At 39.2% G+C, this 22,018-nt stretch overlaps 1 pseudogene; it reads left to right on the plus strand.

The window, feature by feature from the left end:
- Positions 1–1,873: 1,873 nt before the first annotated feature.
- On the plus strand, positions 1,874–20,399 carry LOC117595352 (annotated as a pseudogene).
- The last annotated feature ends 1,619 nt before the right edge of the window (positions 20,400–22,018 follow it).

Below are 22,018 nucleotides of genomic sequence, written 5' to 3' on the forward strand. Positions count from 1 at the left end.
CGTAAAAACAGGGTTGCCTAGCTACATGGTATGGAGAGTAGAAGTCCACAGATTTGTGAAAAAAAAGCACAATCATTGCACAAATGTACCCTAACTATAAATATCAATGCCTTTCTTAAAATCAATTAACAGAAATGTATTTAGACCTGCATATCTGGTTAAAATACATTAATGTTAGGCAATATTAACCAGGCAAATTGTCACTTCTCTTGCATTAAGTGCAAGCAAAATCAGGAGGTAGTTTGGGCAGCAGCAGTTTGGGCAGCCAGGCTCTTTATAAACTGTGTGAAGATCAATTATTCCTAACAAAAACCATGATTCATTTGCCTGACATAATTATGACATAACAGTGAAGGTTGTGCAATATGATTGGATATGGGTAAGAGAAACTTAACACAACACATAAGTGTTGACTAACTCTGAACAAAGGACAATACATAGGACGTGATGCCTGTTACTGATGGGCCCCACACATCCTGTCCATACATCCTGTCCATACATCCTGTCCATAACTCCTGTCTATACCTCCGGATAGGAGTTGTCTGTGTTACTGTCATAGACTCTATGAATTGGCCCATGGACCACAGGTTGGAACATACCATACAAGGGTATTTTGTAGGATAAATCTTTCTTATTGGAGGATAATGGACTGTGTAATGGTTGTCTATAACCACTGACCACCTCCTATGTCTCCTGGCATAAAAGACTGTTAACTTTATAATTATTGGAGAACATGTAAGAACTATGGAAGATCAACATCTTGGACTCATGCTGAATAAAGATGGTTCTCCGCTGAAAGCCGATTGCAGTTATTTTGTTCATGGATCAAAAATGTACAGAATCTAGCAAATGAAAGAGCAACATTCAGATTTAGGGTTGCTATCTGTTCGATAAAATACAGAATGTTTCAGTATTTCACTGAGAGTATTTCATTCATGTATAATAGCATTAAAAAACAACACTAATAGAGAACAACCAGAATTAAATTAGTTTATAAATAACCCAAGAGAATTATGTAAATTCAATATGTCAAAGGTATGTCTCACTTCATTTGGAGACTTGGTTCGCTTGATCTCGAGTCAGGAGAAAGACGTTTGGAGGAGTAATTAATTACCACATACACAATTGTGAAATTTTGAAAATAGTTAATAGTACCCAAAAATATTAGATAACATGTTTATGTACAGTACACCCCTCACATTTTTGCAAATATTTTTTCATCGGCCGGTCGATTCTCAGCTTCTCAGGGTACATCAGGAAATCAAAAAAATCCCAACTGGAGAAGTGCCTGCCAATGTACGCCAGCTTACTCTCTTGAAGTGAATATCAAAAGTCATCCCATTTAATTTAATGTGCAGTGAACTGCTATCTAATTAGAAAACACAATCTGAAAAAAAATATGCATTTAATGTCCTTAACTGCAAGGCAGTTAACTATAAATGCATATCCGCGCTCATTGTCTCAGCTCCTAACACAATTGGACAAGTTCAGTGAAATGCAAAAGCCAAATCTCGATTGGAACTTAATTGTAACGAGGACGCGCGTGTAGGACACGCGCCAGCCCTCCCGACGTGGTGTTCGGCGCGCGTCATCGCCGGCCTTCTAGCCACGCCGCTCCTCCTCCCACGGCACTGTCCTGTCTTGTTATTGCACACACCTGGTGTCCATTCCCTTATTCCCTTATGTTGCCTATATTAGTTCCTGTGTTTCTGGGTGTCTTTGTGTGGTATTGTTCTATGTCTTATTACTGGAGATAGGCATGTTTGTTTTAGTGCTTGTGCACAGTTTTATAGCGTGCCTTTGGTTTTGTATGTTAAAAATACAAGTTACGTTAATCGCCTCCCTGCGTTTGACTCAAGTTTACCACACCAGAATGGAGTCAGCGGGGAGTGACCTGCTCCACCAACACGGCAACATGATTGCGTACCTGGGGGAGGCCAGGACCAAGATGGTCCAGGCTGTGCGGCGGTTGGAGGTGAGGCTGCCACCTGAGCAGCAACCACCAACACTCAACCTGGCTGGAGTGTCCCTGCCATCGTCTCCACCGTCGCAGAGGAGGACCATTCAACTTAGCCTTCCTCAGGGATTCAGCGGAGACGCAGCCCAGTGCTCTGGGTTTTTGTTGCAGTTGGAGCTATAGGGAGAAGGTCTCGGCCCTTGTCTCCTGCCTGAGGGGCAAGGCGTTGGACTGGGCCAACTCCGTTTGGTCCACTAACGGGCCGGAGTGTGCCCATTATGTGGCGTTCGTCGGCCTCTTTCGGGCCGTTTTCTATCACCCGCCCGATGGCAGGGAGCTCGGTGAGTGTCTGGTGAACCCATGGAAGTGGGAGGCGCCGCACGAAGGGAGACGGTGCGGTCTAGGGAGTGTTCCTTTTGTGGGAGGAAGGGACACTCTGCCTCCTACCGTTTCCAGCGGGAAAGGGTCTAGCGGGGGAAGCCTGACACCCCTACACTGAGTCAGGTGAGTAGACCACACACACTGTCAGGGCTCTCTGCGAAGCACATGACACTTTTGGTGGCCTTCCCTGATTTTCCTGCTAACTCTCAGTGTAAGGCGCTCGTAGACTCAGGCGCAGCTGGGAATTTTATGGACAGCGGTTATGCACAGAGACTGCGCATTGCGCTGGTGCCATTGTCTCAACCTAGGTCCATTGTCGCAGAGAGTGTTGACAGGGTGGTCGGGGCTTTGGCAAGGGAGCAGCTCCTTATTAAAGGGTGGGCCGAGCCAGATCACCTGGACGGCCGAGGCAGACGAGGCATTTCGCACCCTTAAGAGAATGTTCACCGGGCCCCGGTACATCCGGGCAGCGAAGAGACTGAACCTTCGTCAGGCCAGGTGGTCGTTGTTTTTTGCCCGATTTGATTTCACGCTGTCATACGTGCCGGGTACGAAAAACGCCAAGGCAGACGCGTTGTCTCGGTTGTGCGACGCGGGTGTAAGGCGGGCAGATGAGACACCGATTCTGCCCGCCTTGTGCATTGTGGCGCCGGTTCTGTGGGACGTGGACGCGGACATTCAGCAGGAGGAGACCCCGGGGAAGACCTAGGACACGCTGGAGGGACTATGTCTCCCGGCTGGCCTGGGAACGCCTCGGTGTCCCCCAGGAAGAGCTAGAGGAAGTGTCTAGGGAGAGGGAAGTCTGGGCATCTCTGCTTAGACTGCTGCCCCCGTGACCTGAACCCCGGATAAGCAGAAGAAGATGGATGGATGATGTTAAATTGTCAATGTAAAGTATTGGGATGTGCAGGTTCTTGAGACAAGCAAACACCTGATGTTTAGTTAATTACTCACCAATTAAAAAGAACTAGCTCATTGTAATGGCAACATTCTTAACTACGTTTCCCATCGATAGTTTATTCAGAACAGCATATTAAGCCTACTCACAGTCTTCAGATGGTCCTTTTTTCTCCTGATAGATGTCTTAAGTGGGTAGCTAGTTTTCTACATACAGAACAACTAATACATCTTCTAAATGCAAGATAATTTATAGATAAGAGACATCCTGTGGGCTGTCAAAGTGTTCTTCATGATCATCAGCTGACATTCACCGTCAGCCAATGGGATACATTTCTTTGTAGTTATTTTACCAGAGAAGTATGACTAAGAACATAGTGCTCACATTTGAAGAGGTTGAATGTTAACTTGAAGATTTGGAAAAGCACTTAATGTTTAGAGTAGCCACTGGACTTGGCTGTTCATTATAAAAGAAAAGTGTTTTCTTCTAGTAGTTTAACAAAATGGTCAGCAAAGAAAAGATACCATTGCAATATAATTGCAGTTCTTTATCTGGATTTCTAACATCTCAGTAGCCATTATAAACAGATATATATATTATCACCAACTTAGGGGTCTCTATTTTCCTCATGTTTTCATGATATTGGCAAAATGCAGAGCAACTACTATCCCAATTCCTTATTTGCAGCTTGAGATTTTACATCTCGGCAGAACCGTTTAAACTACAAATCACTCTGTATATTCAATGATTTCCTATGTTGGAATTTCAGATATCAGATAGCCTATTCACCAATTCATCAATTATGGGAAATGTTTTAAATCATTTTATTTGTATCAAACATAAATTGAAAGACGGTAGAAATAGTAATTTTAGTTAGTTCAGAAGAATATAACTATCGACATACAGTTTTAAGTTATGTACAGTCTTACTCCATATTATTTGTAATTATCTTAAGGATCCATAACATGTCTGATTTGATCTAGCACTAGAAAGCAACTATATGGACATTTGGTCCGGGACTAAAAGCAATTATGAATACAGTCCTAAAAGGCTGATCCTGGCATAATTGAAGTACGGAATTACATTCATTTTCTATGCTATGGCCCATGACACGCTGCCAAGAGTTCTTTTACAGACACATTTGAGATTTATGGGTGAACTCCAGACTTCCCCCATAGAAACAAATGTAAGTGACTTTCCCATAGACAACAGAGGACTGGCTTTCACATATTGAAGTGAATACATTTAGCACAACTCCAAAGCTAGACATTTTGTAGTGTTACTAAAGGTAGTCTTTCCATTCAACAGACTGATCTGTTGAAAACTATTTGTCATAATACATGTAGAAACCCACTGGAGAATGAATCCCTTTATGATACAAATAAAGAGCCAGTTTCACAGACACAGATTAAGCCTACTATAGGATTAAAAAAATAAGCTAATTGGAGTTTTCTATTGGACTCAATTTTTTAGCCCTAGACTAGGCTTAATCCGTGTCTGTGAAACCAACCCAAAAAGTCCAAACACAAATCTAATTAAACCACAATAAGTAATTTTACTATAGTAATGAACCAAGAAACACCAGCAGGTGAAGCAATTACTGGATAGAGCAAAGGAACGTGAATGCTGCCCCCACATTCGATAAACCGGCAGGTCTGGTAGTCAGAAGCTTGGACAAACCACTGCACATGATGGATACAAAACCAACAATATTTATTTACACATACAAATTCATAGGGCAACATGCTGTAACCAGGGAGACTGTCCTCCACATACAGATATTGGAACCAAAGACTGGCAGGGGCACCAACCATTTCTATCTTGGGTTAGAAGACACACTCAGCAAACTGTGTAAATAGGAATTAACACACCATGGTAAAGATAATCCCAACACACATCACTACAAAGGGGGGTTGCAACACATCTACAAAGGAGGGGGCTAGGGGCATGCAAAATAGCTCACGGTGACTATAACTGAAATTGGCTCAATCTACAAATAGGGGAGTGTAGAAAGAAATAGCATTTGGGTGGATTCCACAGGATTTTAGCTTTGTATACTGTCAATGAAATCTGGCAACCCAGCCCATACATTTTAAGGGTGGGAGAACCACATACCATATGAACTACAAAAAATAATACACACAGAAATGTTCGTAGACATGACATAGTAAACCATTGAAAAACCTAGCTCCTGTAGCTGACGAGAACCCTGCCGTTCTGGGCTTGTGGATTATGGTCAGGGGCTGTGTTTCAGGGTTTGGACTAGGCCCCTTAGTTCCAGTGAAGGGTCATCTTAATGCTACAGGATACAAAGACATTTTAGACAATTCGGTGCTTCCAACTTTAAATGAATAGGAATTAATGGATAATTAACACTTGTGGAGTCTTCATTAGCATTACCTAATAACAGTAGCACATTAATTATGGGCATTTTTGTTTCTTATTGTAAAGTGTGACTATTTATGTTATTAAGAAGTTATAGTTGTATATGTATATTGTTATGTAATATATTTCTTAATTCCTACTACATATCAGAATCAGCTTATTTTGCCAGGAATTTGACTCTTGATAATACAGGCTCATGATGTGCTTACTCATAGAAAACTCTTACACAAAGGACACTCAACAAGAGTCACAGACTGCAATATACAGTACACATAAATACACAATAACCAAAACAACAACCACCATGCTTAACTGTAGGCAAGACACACGTGTCTTTGTATTCCTCACACGCTTGACACCATCTTAACCAAATATGTTTATCTGGGTCTCATCAGACCACAGGACATGGTTCCAGTAATCCATGTCCTTGGTCTGCTTGTCTTCAGCAAATAGTTGTGGGCTTTCTTGTGCATCATCTTTAGAAGAGTCTTCCTTCTGGGACAATAGCCATGCTGACCAATTTGATGCAGTGTGCGGCGTATGGTCTGAGCACTTCAACCTCTGCAGCAATGCTGGGAGCACTCATTCATCTATTTCCCAAAGACAACCTCTGGATATGACGCTGAGCACATTAGTTATTTTGAGAGGACAGCAAATGTACACTGTTGTGCAAGCTGTACTTTACTGTACATTGTAGCAAAATATCATTTTCTTCAGTGATATAATCAAATGTTAGCAAAAATGTGAGGGGTGTACTCACTTTTGTGAGATACTGTATATTCAATTCAATTCAATTCAATGTATTAATGGATATCCTCTTGAGATGCAGCATCTCATTTTCAAGAGGGTCCAAGTACCAGAACATAAATCCACAGCACTAAAAAAAAAAAAAAAAAAAAAAAAAAAATACAACAACAACTAATATACACCTTACATCACTACCTTAGGCCTCAAAGCTTTGACATGTTATGACAGTTTCAAAAAAGTACAAGCAATTCATTGAACAATGAGTGGCACATAAAAAGGACAAAGATTGGATTCACGAGAGGTAAATCAATTATCCAGTTATATACCTATGTACATATATATATATATACATATATACATATCAACATACACTTACATATACACATATACATATATACACACACACATATATACATACACACACACACACACACACACACACACATACGTATATACATACATAATAGAAAGTCAGGCTTTAATAACATGCACACACCTTAGTTAGATATTGGAATATAGATAACTTAAATCTATGAAAAGAAGAGATAGACCTCAAGGAAAGAGGAAGGTTATTCCAATCACTGGTTGCTTTATAATGAAAGGATTTACGACCAATGACTGAAAAGATTCCTGGTACAGTAAAGGCGAGAGCTTGCATATCTCTAAGAAGATACAGCGAACTACTTGGAACCAAAAGTTCTCTCAGGTAAGGAGGACAATCAAAGTAGGCACACTTAAAAACAAAAAGAAACCAATGAAAGTCTCTTCTTGCATTCAACTGAAGCCAATTCAATGATGCATACATTACACAGTGATGTGTTTTAAAAGGACACCTCAAAACAAATCTACATAGAGAATTAAAAACAACATTAAGCGGCTTAAGAGCAGCATCATTGGTGTCAATATAAATAATATCAGCGTAATCCATAATCGGCAAAATCAACTGAGAAATTAATCTTTTCCTGACTTCCAATGTAAAACAATTGACAGATCTATAAAGTGTACTGAGACACCCGTATATTCTCTTTATGATATAGTCAATGTGAGGTTTAAAAGTAAGCTCAGAATCCAACAACAGCCCAAGGTATTTAAATTTTGTAGAATTCATCATAGAAGACCCATTAGCAAAATACAGTTGTAAATTAAGAGCACATGGTCTTCTGTGCCTCGTCCCAAACAGCATACAACACGATTTTTCAGTATTCAGCAGTAGGTTGTTTCTGTGAAGCCATTTTTGAATCATATTAAAGTCAACTTGTAACCTATTCTGGATCTGGTGAATATCGGGGTCAGCAGTGTAAATCACTGTATCATCAGCATAGAGATGTATCTTACTCATGGTGCAAATGTGTGATAAATCGTTAATAAAGATCGAAAACAAAAGTGGTCCTAGAGTGGAACCTTGAGGAACACCCTTATCAACCAGTAAGTAATCAGACAGTGAACCTTTAAACAAAACACACTGCCGTCTGTTATGAAGGTAGGAGTTGAACCAAAATAAAGCACTTTGATTCAAACCAATTCCATAAAGCTTATCAAGGGGAATGTAGTGATCCACCATGTCAAAGGCCTTGGAAAGATCAATAAAAATAGCACCAGTTAACTGTCCCTTGTCACAGGCAGAGAAAGTATCATTGGTGAACTTTAATAAAGCTGTAGTGGTTGAAAAATTAGGCCTAAAGCCAGATTGAAATGGTGATAAGATATTATTCTGAGTAATGAATTTCGATAATTGATTAAAAATAATTTTCTCAAATATTTTGGCAGTGGAACAGATAATTGAGATAGGACGATAATTATTCATAATAGAAGCATCACCAGTTTTCAATAAAGGAATAACTTTCGGGCATTTCCATGTAGCAGGGACAGTAAATGTGTTTAAAGACAGATTAAAAAGATCAGCAAGTGGAAATATCAGTATAGGAGCTGCAAGTTTAATATACCTAGCCTCAAGCCCATCCGGACCAGCACTACTATATTCCTTCAGATCAGCTATAGCATTAAACACGTCAATGGGCATAATTTTGTTAAATTTAAATAAACCAGGCATAAAAGAAGATGTTGAGACCTGGTCATTAGTATGAGAATAAACATGATTGGAATCACCAATTGCAGTAAAATGCTGATTAAAAGCATGAGCAATAAGAGAAGGATCAGAAATTGTATCATTATTTATTTTCAGTTGATTAACAGGATTTTTAGTATTCCTATTGAGAACTCGATTCAAATGATCCCAGAACTGTCTAGGGTTTTTAAAATCTTTAAGAAAACAGTCTCTGTAGTAACTGGATTTAGCATTTCGAGTGTGAGTCTTGCACTGGTTCCTAAGAGATCTATAATAATCCCAGTCAGGGTCAGATTTACTAGCTCGATATTTAGCCCATGCCTTATCTCTTTGCTTAAAAAGATTAATTAAGTGAGAACTAATCCAGGGTAAATGCTTCCCTTTAACTCTAACATTTCTAAATGGAAAATGCTTGTCAATTACATTAATAAGTTCAGTTTGGGGTATATAGTTTGGGGTATAGATAGATAGCTATCACAACACTATGGCATGTCTGCAAAATGTAGTAACTTACGAGATGCAACTACGAAAATGTCAGGAAAATCCTATTAGAACAGCTGAACTTTATTTGTGGTTAATCAGAGTCAGTTTAAATGATGGCAGGTGTGTAATGACTTCTATTCAACATGAGTTTGAATGTAATTGGTTAATTCTGAACACAACTACATCTCCAGTTATAAGAGGGTGTGCACACTTATGCAACCAGGTTATTGTGAGTTTTTATTTTTCCCTCTCAAAGATTTCTGTTTGTTTTTCAATTGAATTGTTCACGTTATAGGTCACATGAAAGGTGGAAAAAGTTCTGACATGATTTATCTTTTTCTCATTCTTTTACATCACAAGAACCAGGCATTTTAACAGGGTTGTGTAGACTTCTTATATCCACTGTACCTATATCGATCCAGACATCCGAGAGTCAACATCTTTATTGGAAAATCCATTTTCATCAAATACCTTTCCTCTTACAAGGTAAGCTCAGGTTTGGTCTATGCTTGAGATAAAGCATCAGCTTCGGTGCCAAATGAATTTTTAGGTTGTTAGGAACATAACCAGCCTATTGGCAATGTTATCCGATAATGTACAGCTGATAAACTATATTGAATGTCTGCATTGCGCAATAATAACCAAGGTCGAATGTCCCCTAGATAGCCAATGGCACCAGAATGTCTGTGTTTATAGTGAAGAAAATGGTTTTCTATGCAGAACAAAAAGCATAGAAATTACAGATGTGCAATAACAGTAGAATAATGTAATATTCAGACACTTGGAATTGTCTCTTGACACCACTAATTAAAATATTTGCCCAGCTCTAGCTCTTATGTCTATCAATCCCCATTTCCTTTCTGATAATGTTGACATGTTTGGGAAACCATATGATGGGTTCTTAGCACCAATCGTCAATATTTGTGTTATAGCTTGTCCATGAAAAAATTGAAAAAAGTATTCTGATTTATATTCTGATCACTTCCTCATAATCTCCCAGGTAGATTTTGTACAGGATACCTTGATTGTCCTGACAACATAAGTACACACAAATTGCAGTTACATTTGGGAATGCCAGTAAGGCCGGAAATCTGCATATCTTCAGTTACATTATTTTCGAGAATGATATGCTGCCATGCAGACTACGTCTTTTTCATGGAAGCCCTTGCTTATTTCATCAAGACAATGCCAAACCATATTCTGCATGTATCACAACAGCATGGCTCCGTAGTAAAAGGGTCCGGGTTCCTGGATTCCAGACCTGTCCCCCATTGAAAACATTTGGCTCATTACGAAGAATACGACAAAGGAGACCCTGAATGGTTGAGCAGCTGAAATCATATATCAAGCTAAATATTTTAAACATTCAAACTACAGCAAATGGGCTCTGCAGTTCCCAAACACTTACTGAATGTTGTTAAAAGAAAAGGAGATGCAACACAGTAATAAACATGCCCCTGTCCTAATCGTTTTGAAACTTTTGCTGGTATCAAATTTAAAATAAGCATATATTTTACCAGCGAACAGTGGACCTAGCAAGAGCCAGATTCTATTGGCCAAAAATGTTCTCAGCAGTTAAAGTGAAAGTCAAGACCTGTGAATGCTGTGTTCGCTGGAAAGCCTTGCCCAAAAGAGCTGCTCCTTTAGTGAATATTAAAACTTGTCGGCCACAGTAACTTGTCTGTTCCAATATGAAAGATATATACTGCTAAAAAAAAACAAGGGAATGCATAATCATCACAGTATAACACCAATTAAACTTCAGGGATATTAATCTGTCCAGTTAGGAAGTATAAGCAATTGTGAATCAATCTCACCTGTGAATGTGTCAGTTTTATGAACACAATGAAAGACTAGTGAGTCTTGCAACACCTTTTCTGAAGAAAATAAATGACTTGAAAACACAAGGAACCAATTTGAAATGATTCAAGCTTTGTGACATGGTGCATTATCCTGCTGGAAGTAGCCATCAGAGGATGGGTACATGGTGGTCATAAAGGGATGGACATGGTCAGAAACAATGCTTAGGTAGGCCGTGGCATTTAAACGATGCACTAAGGGGCCTAAAGTGTGCCAAGAAAACATCTCCCACACCATTACACCACCACCACCAGCCTGCACAGTGGTAACAAGGCATGATAGATCCATGTTCTCATTCTGTTTATGCCAAATTCTGACTCTACCATCTTAATATCTCAACAGAAATCGAGACTCATCAGACCAGGCAACATTCTTCCAGTCTTCAACTGTCCAATTTTGGTGAGCTTGTGCAAATTGTAGCCTCCTATTTGTAGTGGAGATGAGTGGTACCCGGTGGGGTCTTCTGCTGTTGTAGCCCATCCGCCTCAAGGTTGTGCGTGTTGTGGCTTCACAAATGCTTTACTGCATACCTCGGTTGTAACGAGTGGTTATTTCAGTCAAAGTTGCTCTTCTATCAGCTTGAATCAGTCGGCCCATTCTCCTCTGACTTCTAGCATCAACAAGGCATTTTCGCCCACAGGACTGCCGCATACTGAATGTTTTTCCCTTTTCACACCATTCTTTGTAAACCCTAGAAATGGTTGTGCGTGAAAATCTCAGTAACTGAGCAGATTGTGAAATACTCAGACCGGCCCATCTGGCACCAACAACCATGCCACGCTCAAAATTGCTTAAATCACCTTTCTTTCCCATTCTGACATTCAGTTTGGATTTCAGGAGATTGTCTTGACCAGGACCACACCCATAAATGCATTGAAGCAACTGCCATGTGATTGGTTGATTAGATAATTGCATTAATGAGAAATTGAACAGGTGTTCCTAATAATCTTTTAGGTGAGTGTATTAACTGACAACTAATGAAAACCCCAAATTCAGTATCTCAGAAAATAAGAATATTGTGAAAAGGTGCAATATTGAAGACACCTGGTGCCACACTAATCAGCTAATTAACTCAAAACACCTGCAAAGGCCTTTAAATGGTCTCTCAGTCTAGTTCTGTAGGAAATACAATTATGGGGAAGACTGCTGACTTGACAGCTGTCCAAAAGACGACCAGACACCTTGCACAAGGAGGGCAAGACACAAAAAGTCATTGCTAAAGAGGTTGGCTGTTCACAGAGCTCTGTGTCCAAGCACATTAATAGAGAGGCGAAAGGAAGGAAAAGATGTGGTAGAAAAAAGTGTACAAGCAATAGGGATAACCGCATCCTGGAGAGGATGGTGAAACAAAACCCATTCCAAAATGTGGGGGAGATTCACAAAGAGTGGACTGCAGCTGGAGTCAGTGCTTCAAGAACCACCACGCACAGACGTATGCAAGACATGGGTTTCAACTGTTGCATTCCTTGTGTCAAGCTACTCTTGAACAAGACACAGCATCAGAAGCGTCTCGCCTTGGCTAAAGACAAAAAGGACTGGACTGCTGCTGAGTGGTCCAAAGTTATGTTCTCTGATGAAAGTACATTTTGCATTTCCTTTGGAAATCAAGGTCCCAGAGTCTGGAGGAAGAGAGGAGAGGCACAGAATCCATGTTGCTTGAAGTCCAGTGTAAAGTTTCCACAGTCATTGATGGTTTGGGGTTCCATGTCATCAACTGCTGTTGGTCCACTGTGCTTTCTGAGGTCCAAGATCAACGCAGCCGTTTACCAGGAAGTTTTAGAGCACTTCATGCTTCCTGCTGCTGACCAACTTTATGGAAATGCAGATTTCATTTTCCAACAGGACTTGGCACCTGCACACAGTGCCAAAGCTACCAGTACCTGGTTTAAGGACCATGGTATCCCTGTTCTTAATTGGCCAGCAAACTCGCCTGACCTTAACCCTATAGAAAATCTATGGGGTATTGTGAAGAGGAAGATGCGATACGTCAGACCCAACAATGCAGAAGAACTGAAGGCCACTATCAGAGCAACCTGGGCCCTCATAACACCTGAGCAGTGCCACAGACTGATTGACTCCATGCCACGCCGCACTGCTGGAGTAATTCAGGCAAAAGGAGCCCCAACTAAGTACTGAGTGCTGTACATGCTCATACTTTCATGTTCACACTTTTCAGTTGGCCAACATTTCTAAAAATATTTTTTTTGTATTGGTCTTAAATAATATTCTAATTTTCTGAGATACTGAATTTGGGGTCTTCATTAGTTGTCAGTTATAATCATCAAAATTAAAAGAAAAAAACACTTGAAATATATCAGTCTGTGTGGAATGAATGTATACATTACACAAGTTTCACTTTTTGAATGGAATTACTGAAATAAATCAACTTTTTGATGATATTCTAATTTTATGACCAGCACCTGTATATTTAAGTATCATCGGCATAGCTGTGGTTCCTGTAGTTATTCTGTAGAATTTGGCCCAGAGGTAGCATATAGAGATTGAACAGAAGTGGCCCGAGAACAGATCCCTGGGGAACTCTGCATGTCATAGCCACCCTGTCAGATTCATGATTACCAATAGTGACAAAGTAACTCCGGCCATCTAGATATGATCTGAACCAATCAAGGACTGTCCCGTAGAGTCCTACCCAATTTTCCAGCTTATCTATTAGTGTTCCTTGATCTACAGTGTCAAATGCTGCACTGAGATCTAATAGAACCAGAACTGTTATTTTATCGTAATCAGTATTCAGCCGTATATCATTAAACAAAAATATCAGGGCAGAGACCGCTTGAATTCACAAAATTGTTGAGTTGAAGACAACCTTCTCAATGATCTTGGCTATAAGAGAGAGATTAGATACAGGTCTATAGTTGTTCATTATAGATGCATCCAGTGTTCTCTTTTTTTAATAGGGGCTTAATGGCAGCTGTTTTTAGAGACGTTGGGAAAATGCCTGATTGCAGAGAGCTATTAACTATTTGCTGTAGATCCATTGTTATGGAGTTAAAAGAGTTTTAAAAAAGTCTGATGACAGTGTGTTGGAGAAAACATGTTGAATCTTTAAGATGTCAAACTGTTTCTTCTAGGGATGATCAATTGATCAATTGTATTAAATTTGAAATAATAACCATGTAATGTCTTGGTGGTCGTGATGACGGTACAATTTCTTGGTTAGACTGTGTAGTTCTGATGGTCTGTCTAATATGTTCCTTTACAGATCTAGAATGTTTACAGATCTAGAATGTGGCCTCGAATGTGTGTACACTCTTTCACATGTTCAGTGAGATCAAAAGTGTCAAGAAGTGCAAAAAGCTCTTTGGCATTATTGTCCGTACTATTATCTATGTGGATGTTAAAATCCCCTCTAATAATAAACAAGTTATAATCAACTGCAAAATCATCAATACAATTTACAGAATATTGTGGATGTCCGTAAATGGATACAAATACATTTTTGGGGGTACCCTTCAATGTAAAACAGAGGTATTCAAAAGAAATACAATTGCCTAATGTATTTTCTTTGGACTGAAATCTGTCTTTGAATAGGGCAGCCTCCTTTCCTACCATTTCGACACATATTCATATAACCAAATATTTCACGTGCTGTCTCATTAAGAACAGTAACACTACAATCTTCTGTTAGCCACGTTTCAGTGAGAAACATACATTCTAGGTTCTAGGTTATCATTATGTAATTTACCAAGAATGATTTGTTGACGACAGATATGATATTAAGTAAAGCCAGCTTAATAGATGTATAGGGGTTCCTGGACTTGTAGGTTGACGAGTTAGAGTTAACAGATTAGACAAGTTTACTTGATAAGTTGCATGCACTCGATTCTTTCTATTTCTAATCAACACAGGAATAGAGATACCGGGTCCTAGCTTGTACTCAAAACAGTCTGCATTCCTATTTTCACAATAGCAGGGACCCGAAGCAAATCACCAAATATATTCTGTGCTCTGTGAAAATAAAGGACAAGGTTGTTGACGATGTGACAGTTGTCTAAGCAATCATTTTAAACGGTGGTGTTAGAAATCGGCCGTTTCATATAGTGGTTGTAATAATTAGCATAACCGTTTGTTAAGGGAGAGAGAAATTATATTATTTATTGCAGCATTAGAAAGTCTTGTTCATGAGGTTACGGACCTGGTCTTCCTTACACAACCTCAATCTCATCTCAGTCAATCTCTTCTCACTGCAATGTTGGTTACAAGCTAATGTATATACATTGAAGGGTGTGTCTACCTAGCAAAGATCAGGTTTCCAAAACAGTAACCCCCACGCCAAATGGTCAATGTAAAACATTCCTGGGGTTAGTAGAGCGCAACCTACAGAGAGATAATCTAAACAGAGAGGTTTCTGTTGTTCTCATTATCTAGGCACATTCACTTCCAATGAAACTTACATTCATATTGTAATTGTTAATGCTCAGATTCCACAATAGGGGAAGATGAGCTTTGCTCTGTTTGGGTAGAACTAGCTCCCTAATTGGTGAGTGTGGGAGAGGGGGAGTGTGGTGGTGAGCGGGCGGGTGAGAGTTGTTGTGCCCCATTTGGGACAAGGACAACTTCTGGAATCATTGGGTGATTTTAGTTAGAGGGTCAGGAGGGGGGGTGAATACTCTGCCTATGAGTACCGTCCTTCATGCTTATCTTGTTTGGAAATGGCATTCCAAGAGTGTGACGTATGTTGGCACCAAGCAGCCTGCATCCCATGATGTTTGGATGAACCCCATCCGGTCTAAAGCGTTCTTTACAGTTCCAAAAGATATTGAAATTGTCAATAAACTTAATCCTGTGGTTGAGGCATGCCGATGTCAGCCACGTATTCAGCCCAAGGAGTCTGGAATGGGGCCTGAGATTAAAACATATTGTTGAAAGTTGTTTATTTTCTCCAGTAGCATAGAAAAATCATTTTTCAGGATCCCAGATCCAGTTTTCCTTTGTGGAATGTCAAAAGATCCAGTGTGGATAATAATCTGCATGTTGCTTGGATGTGTAGAGAGAATAACTGGCAACATTTCTGTTAGCTCTCTGACCGATGTGTCAGCCACGGTTAGGTTTTCAGTGTTTTCCATTCTAATATGCTTGGTTATATTGTCCCCAATCAAGATAGTATGTGGTTTGTTAAATGTGGAGTTAGCGACATTTCTTCTTTCCCTCATCCTATCAATGTTTTTAGGGCTATTTCTTTGATTTTGGTTCGCTCTAATGTTAGTGTTGTGGTTAGCTTCCCTAGGTCCATTTACACACAAGTCAGTGGATCGTACCTGTTTTGCAGTGAGAGTTCAGGTGGTGGATTAAGGTTTGGTGTTCTTAGATTTTTTGCTGAATTACCCAGCCCTTCAAAGTCTTGGCCAACATATGTAAAATGTTTGGTACAGGCATAGCAAAAAGCACCATCTAAACCTACTGAATATTCAAGAGCCTTTTAAAAAATATTTTCCTGACAACATGCATTTCATAGAATGCCACATAAGTATTGAGCAGCACAGTTTGAGTCATAATCTCCATAAGACCTTTCGACAAGTTGTATGATATTGATTCTTTGCGTTATTCTACCGTTAATTTCTCTCTTAAGAGATTTTTAAACCCACTGAAAAATAAGGTCTGTGTTTCTGGCTTTCACCAACTTGTTTTCTTAACTGTGTCAATATACAGCTCCGGAAAACTAAGAGACCACTGCACCTTTTTCTTTCCTTTACAAAAAAATTTCAAAGGAAAGTTTTGAGTGAGGAACAGAATTGTCCAATTTGCAGTGGTCTCTTAATTTTAACACTTCTGTTCCTCACTCAAAACCTTCCTTTTCAAATTTTTTGGAAAGGAAAGAAATAAGTGCAGTGGTCTGTTGATTTCTTCCAGAGCTGTATATAGGACAAGGTAATTTAATCAATATTGGCAATAAGTTGCTTTAAAAAATCCTTATGGGACAGTTTTGCTGATTAAGCCTAGTGTAGGATTAAAAAACAAACCCCATTGTGATTATATTTTATTCCCATCAACATGTTGATCAGTCATGTATGGCTCTGATTTGTTCTTTATTTTAGCAGAGGGTGGACAAACCCAGCCTGCTGCTCTCCTTCCACACTGAGCCCAAACATTTGTTACTGGATTCTGATTGTGAAGCTCAGGGGGCATTCAGAGATGACATCAGTGAAACTGGAAGACAAAAGTCAAACGCTGGGACTGAATGTTACTATTAAAGATGAAGAGGAGGGGAAGAATGTGGAGAAGAATCATTAATAACGCAGAGGGAGATTTACTCACTCAAGGTAAGAACGTGTTTAATGTTGTCATTGTCAATGTAGTGATTTGTTGTTTTTACCAGTGAAAGGGAAGATGATTTATCACACTATCTGTCAGTTTTCTCCATATTGTTATACTTTTTTTCATTTCAGAAACCAAAAAAGACAGAATATTTTAAAGATGTTCTCCAGTCCAGTCTAGATTTGCTGGCTGGCTGTGAAGAACCATGGGAATTGCAAATTGCAGAGGAGGCATGGTCAGCAGGGATTCCCAGGTCTTATTGTGCACTCCCTCTGTTGCCATCTCAAAAGCAGACTGAAATTGTCAGATAAGTGAACGTGTCATCACCAAACAGCACTAAAAGAAATGACAATAAGTTCTAAGTTATAGTTCAACACAGAAAATAACACAAAGAACTGAAGCTTTACAGATGCATCTAAAGGAATTTGCATAACGTGGAAAAGTTCATTTTGTACTGTAATTCAAATCAGAAAGTGACACCTTCATGTATTCTGGATTCATTACACATAAAGTAAAACATTTCAAACCTTTTTTTGTTTCAAACTTGATGATTACGGCTTACAGCTCATGGAAATCAAAAATCCAGTATCTCAAAATATTAGAATAAAAAATGTGTAATACAGAAATGTTTCACTGTGTTATGTATCTAGAATATATGGTGCCACTTTTTCATTTGAATTACTGAAAACGATTAACTTCTCCACAATATTCGAATTTGGAGATGCATCTGTATATGAAATGATTACAGTGTCAATAATTAATCTGCAACTATCTTACTTGAGCACTAACCTGGGAACAATAATAAATAATAATGTTTACCAAACAAAATAGCGTTGGAACCACAATGGACAACGACAGGAGTTAGCACAGGTTTCCCAACCCATTGTGCAGGAGCAATCCCATCCGCTCTTGCCTAACATTCCTACCAAGGACAGTACTCTCTAGTGGAACTAAACTAATCTGACTTAGTTTTTCCCACTTTGCTACATAAGTTAAAAGTATAAAAACCAAAGCAGTGGTAATGAAAAGTTTAGTTCTTGGGCCGCTGTTTATTTACCTTGGAAGACTATAAGAATGTGTTGCTTTCAGCTATCTGTTTTTGGGAGAGCAACAAAACACACTTTGACCCATAAATGCAGTTATTTCAAAAGTATAAAATAAAAAGTTTGATGCACGTTTCCTTAAACAACGGCTGGGCAGTTATGGAGAGATCACTGAACAATTAACATGAATCTAGAGAAAAATAATAATAATCTAAAACCTCTGTCATCTTGACTAAATACACTTGCCTTGTTTTTAATTGTCATGTTTTTGAGACAATTATTTTCTACTAATTAAATTCTGTAAAATGTTTCACTCTAATATTGAGTGTTAGCAGAGGAAGTAAAGGGAAATAATATAGAGGACATGTGTACAACTAGGAAGAGGTGATGTTATAACTTTATTAATAAAGGGTTAGCAATGGTATTAAAGTAGTAAGGGGAGACACTTAATTAGAAATACCAGAAATAGTATTTTATAATGAGAACAGGAGAGAGGAGGAAGTTTATCAGGATTAGTTTATTGCCTGGAACTGATAGGAAAGTAAAGGGCATGTTTAAGTGGTGTACATTGAACTTACATACTCAAAGCAAACAGCTTATTAAAGAATTCACTCTCTAAAAAGTGTTTTTAATTAATAATTAAATTGTCTTACCTTATTTGTTCCTGGCTTCGCTACTTGCAAAATCCTTCACAATGTCATCAAAGTCTAATGTTTTTATAAAAACTTTCAATAGCTGGGATTTTATCATCTATAGGCTTAAATAATTTGAACTGAATTAACTGATTGCCTAAACCAGTGGAGGGCAAACCGTTTGGCTCGGAGGTCACATCAAGATTGTGAAATTAAACGAAGGGCCGCATTTGTTATGTAATTTGTTAATCATAAATGATTTGCAGGCCACAAATTCTGATCTTTAAGAATGGTTTAGCAATGTTTTACTTCCACTCAAAACAATTTTACTACCAGATGGAATTGTCTTGCAAGCCTTAATTTGCCTACCCCTGGCCTGAATTGTCATCTGGGAATGCAGATATGTGGGGCTTCTCAGTCACTGAGGCCTTGGACTTAGATTTTCTACAGAGGAGTGCATTAAACAAATTGTCCATGTTTCTCTTGGCCTCCAGACTGTGTCTGGGACTCTGAGAAAGCATATCAATGGCAATATTAAACTATATATTAAATCAATTTGAAACCTTTATTTTCCATCAAAGCAAAACATCCTGCTCTCCACTCTAATCCGCAAATATTTTACATTTCTTTCTCTGATGGTTGTCATGTCTGCATGCGTGGCTAATCCCAGCAATACTTTTAAAGGTTTCAAGTGCCCTAACTGCAGTATTAAGGTCAATATCACTTCGCTGTGGAATAATGCTAGCTGCTTGAATCCTTGATAATTTTGTCCCAAAATGTGTCCATAAATCCCTTCTGATGTCTTTCACAGATGGGATTCCTGAAGTGGAGACGCTTGGAGGGAAACAACAGGAAGACTACAAGCATAGGTTTCACTACTGTCCCTATTGGGAAGAATATTTCTCATCTCTAGTACTGTTAAAAAGACACATTAAGATACATACTGGAGAGAAACCTTACAACTGTGGGAAGTTTTTTTCTTTCTTATCTGCACTTACTGTTCAACAGAGAGTGCACACAGGTGAGAAGCCTTACTCCTGTTGTGAATGTGGGAGGAGTTTCTCTCAGTTAGGTCACCTTAAAGCTCACCAGCGCATACATACTGGTGAGAAGCCTTACTCCTTTTCTAACTGTGGAAAATGTCTTATTTTTTCGTCTGCACTTACTGTTCATCAGAGAGTGCACACAGGTGAGAAGCCTTACTCCTGTTCTGACTGTGGGAAGAGTTTTTTTCAGTTAGGTCACCTTAAAACTCACCAGCGCATACATACTGGAGAGAAACCTTATTCCTGTTCTGACTGTGGGAAGTATTTTAAAACATAATTTAAACTTACTAGACATCAGCGAGTGCATACTGTTGATAAGCGTTACTCCTGTTCTGACTGTGGGAATTGTTTCTTAAGATAATTTTTTCTTACTACTCATACAAGACTGCACACGGGTGAGAAGCCTTACTCCTGTTCTGACTGTGGGAAGTGTTTTATTTCATCATCTGAACTTACTAGACATCAGAGAGTGCTCACAGGTGAGAAGCCTTATTCCTGTTCTGACTGTGGGAAGTGTTTTATCTCAAATGGATGGCCTTAAAGCTCATCAACGCACACACACTGGAGAGAAGCCTTACCACTGTTCTGACTGTGGGAATAGTTTTCTCTCAGTTAGGTTGCCTTAAAGTTCACCAGCACATATATACTGGACAATAATATTGAACATTTAACAGAGTGGATAAGCCAGTGTTTTACAAAATAAATTTTTGGAAATTACCACAAATGAAGAAAAGTTGTCTTAATGCTCAGGGAGCCACCCCCTTGTCCCAGGGGCCACACCCTTTCCCTGGCACTACATGTCCATAGTATATGATCCTTTCAAGATAGACACAGGGCTATACTCAGGTATTACCATTACCATGCAAACATACAGTACATAGTAGAAATATGATTATATATATTTTTTAAATGATGTCCAATTCATGGGCGAGGCTAGCCCCTTTTTAGGGGTGCTTCAGCACCCCTAAAAAGGAGATCAGCACCCCTAAAACTTGGAGTAAGTAATGTTGTTATTCTAAAAATGTTGTCGTCTTTGACAAGGTTGAATAATGTCCAAAACATACTCCGTAGTTTGTGGTTTAAAATGTGTGTTAAGGATGAAAATTAAAACATCCCCGCTTAGCAAATGGTGTCGTCCTCTTCTCTTCTTCTTCTACTTCTACATCTCCGCTCAGCACGACCGTCATCCAGCGCGAAACACGCAGAGTGAGAACCCGTTATGTAGTGTTGATAATCAACTAAGTTGCTCCAAAACTGTGTCTCACACTTCTTTCCTTTTACCTAGAGTTGTTCTGATTCCGAAACCATATCTGTGAGTACTGGAGTCAGTATCCTGAATCACGGTACACCTATAATAAGTGTTTATTTTCGGACTATTTTAGTCCATCGGGTTCCCTCCGCTGTGGAGTAGCACAGGACCTCATCCATAGTCATAAACGGAGAGAAGAAGCGCCAGTTACAATGTTCTTCCGCAAGACGCATGCAGTTCTGTTTATTAACTGCTAGAGCGTGAAACAAAAACAGCAGCGCGACAAATGAGCTGCGTACCTGTGTAGTGCCTACGTGTGTCTCTGTTGTTAAAGTTTATCGTTAATTTGATACTCATTTTAACAATCGGGAGTCATGTAAACATGAAAACTGGTCAGTCGTCATGGAAACATGAATCCCTGGCGTTTGGACCAGAGTGAAAACAAACATATCACTGTATACCACCAGTATGTGTGAAAACATTCACTGTGGCTTTTTAAATGAATTGTTAGTCATTCCTAAATGTATATCTGTTCTTTTTCAGTTGTGGCTGACTATCAAACTAGACAATAAAAGAAAGTTGTTTTTCTTTTGCTGTATTTATTCATTCCTCACACACAGAGGATTTAACCTGAACCAGGCTTAACCCCTGAACTCCTAGCATTACTCTCTCTCTCTCTGTGTGTGTGTGGCCTGCCATTGAGCAATGGACATACGACAGTTCTTTAAAAGAAAAAAGACAGATTCAAGTGAGAGACTAGGGACAGTCCATAATGACCTCTGTCTTGTTTAGTTTTTTTCTTCTGAAAAGTGTTAAGCAAAAGTAACAGATAATGCAAACCAGCTATCTATTGTTGTATCAAATTACTTATCTAGGTAATGGCTCATACATGGCTCAGGAGGACCACAGGCCAAAGCAGACTCCAGCACCTAACTGTGATGTCTATTGAGAAGGTGTTGCTTGAAATTGACTGGTTTGCCACCCTCAAAGTGTGGC

Source organism: Esox lucius, chromosome 11 (genome assembly GCF_011004845.1).
Source record: "Esox lucius isolate fEsoLuc1 chromosome 11, fEsoLuc1.pri, whole genome shotgun sequence".
In the NCBI taxonomy this organism is placed as follows: domain Eukaryota; kingdom Metazoa; phylum Chordata; class Actinopteri; order Esociformes; family Esocidae; genus Esox; species Esox lucius.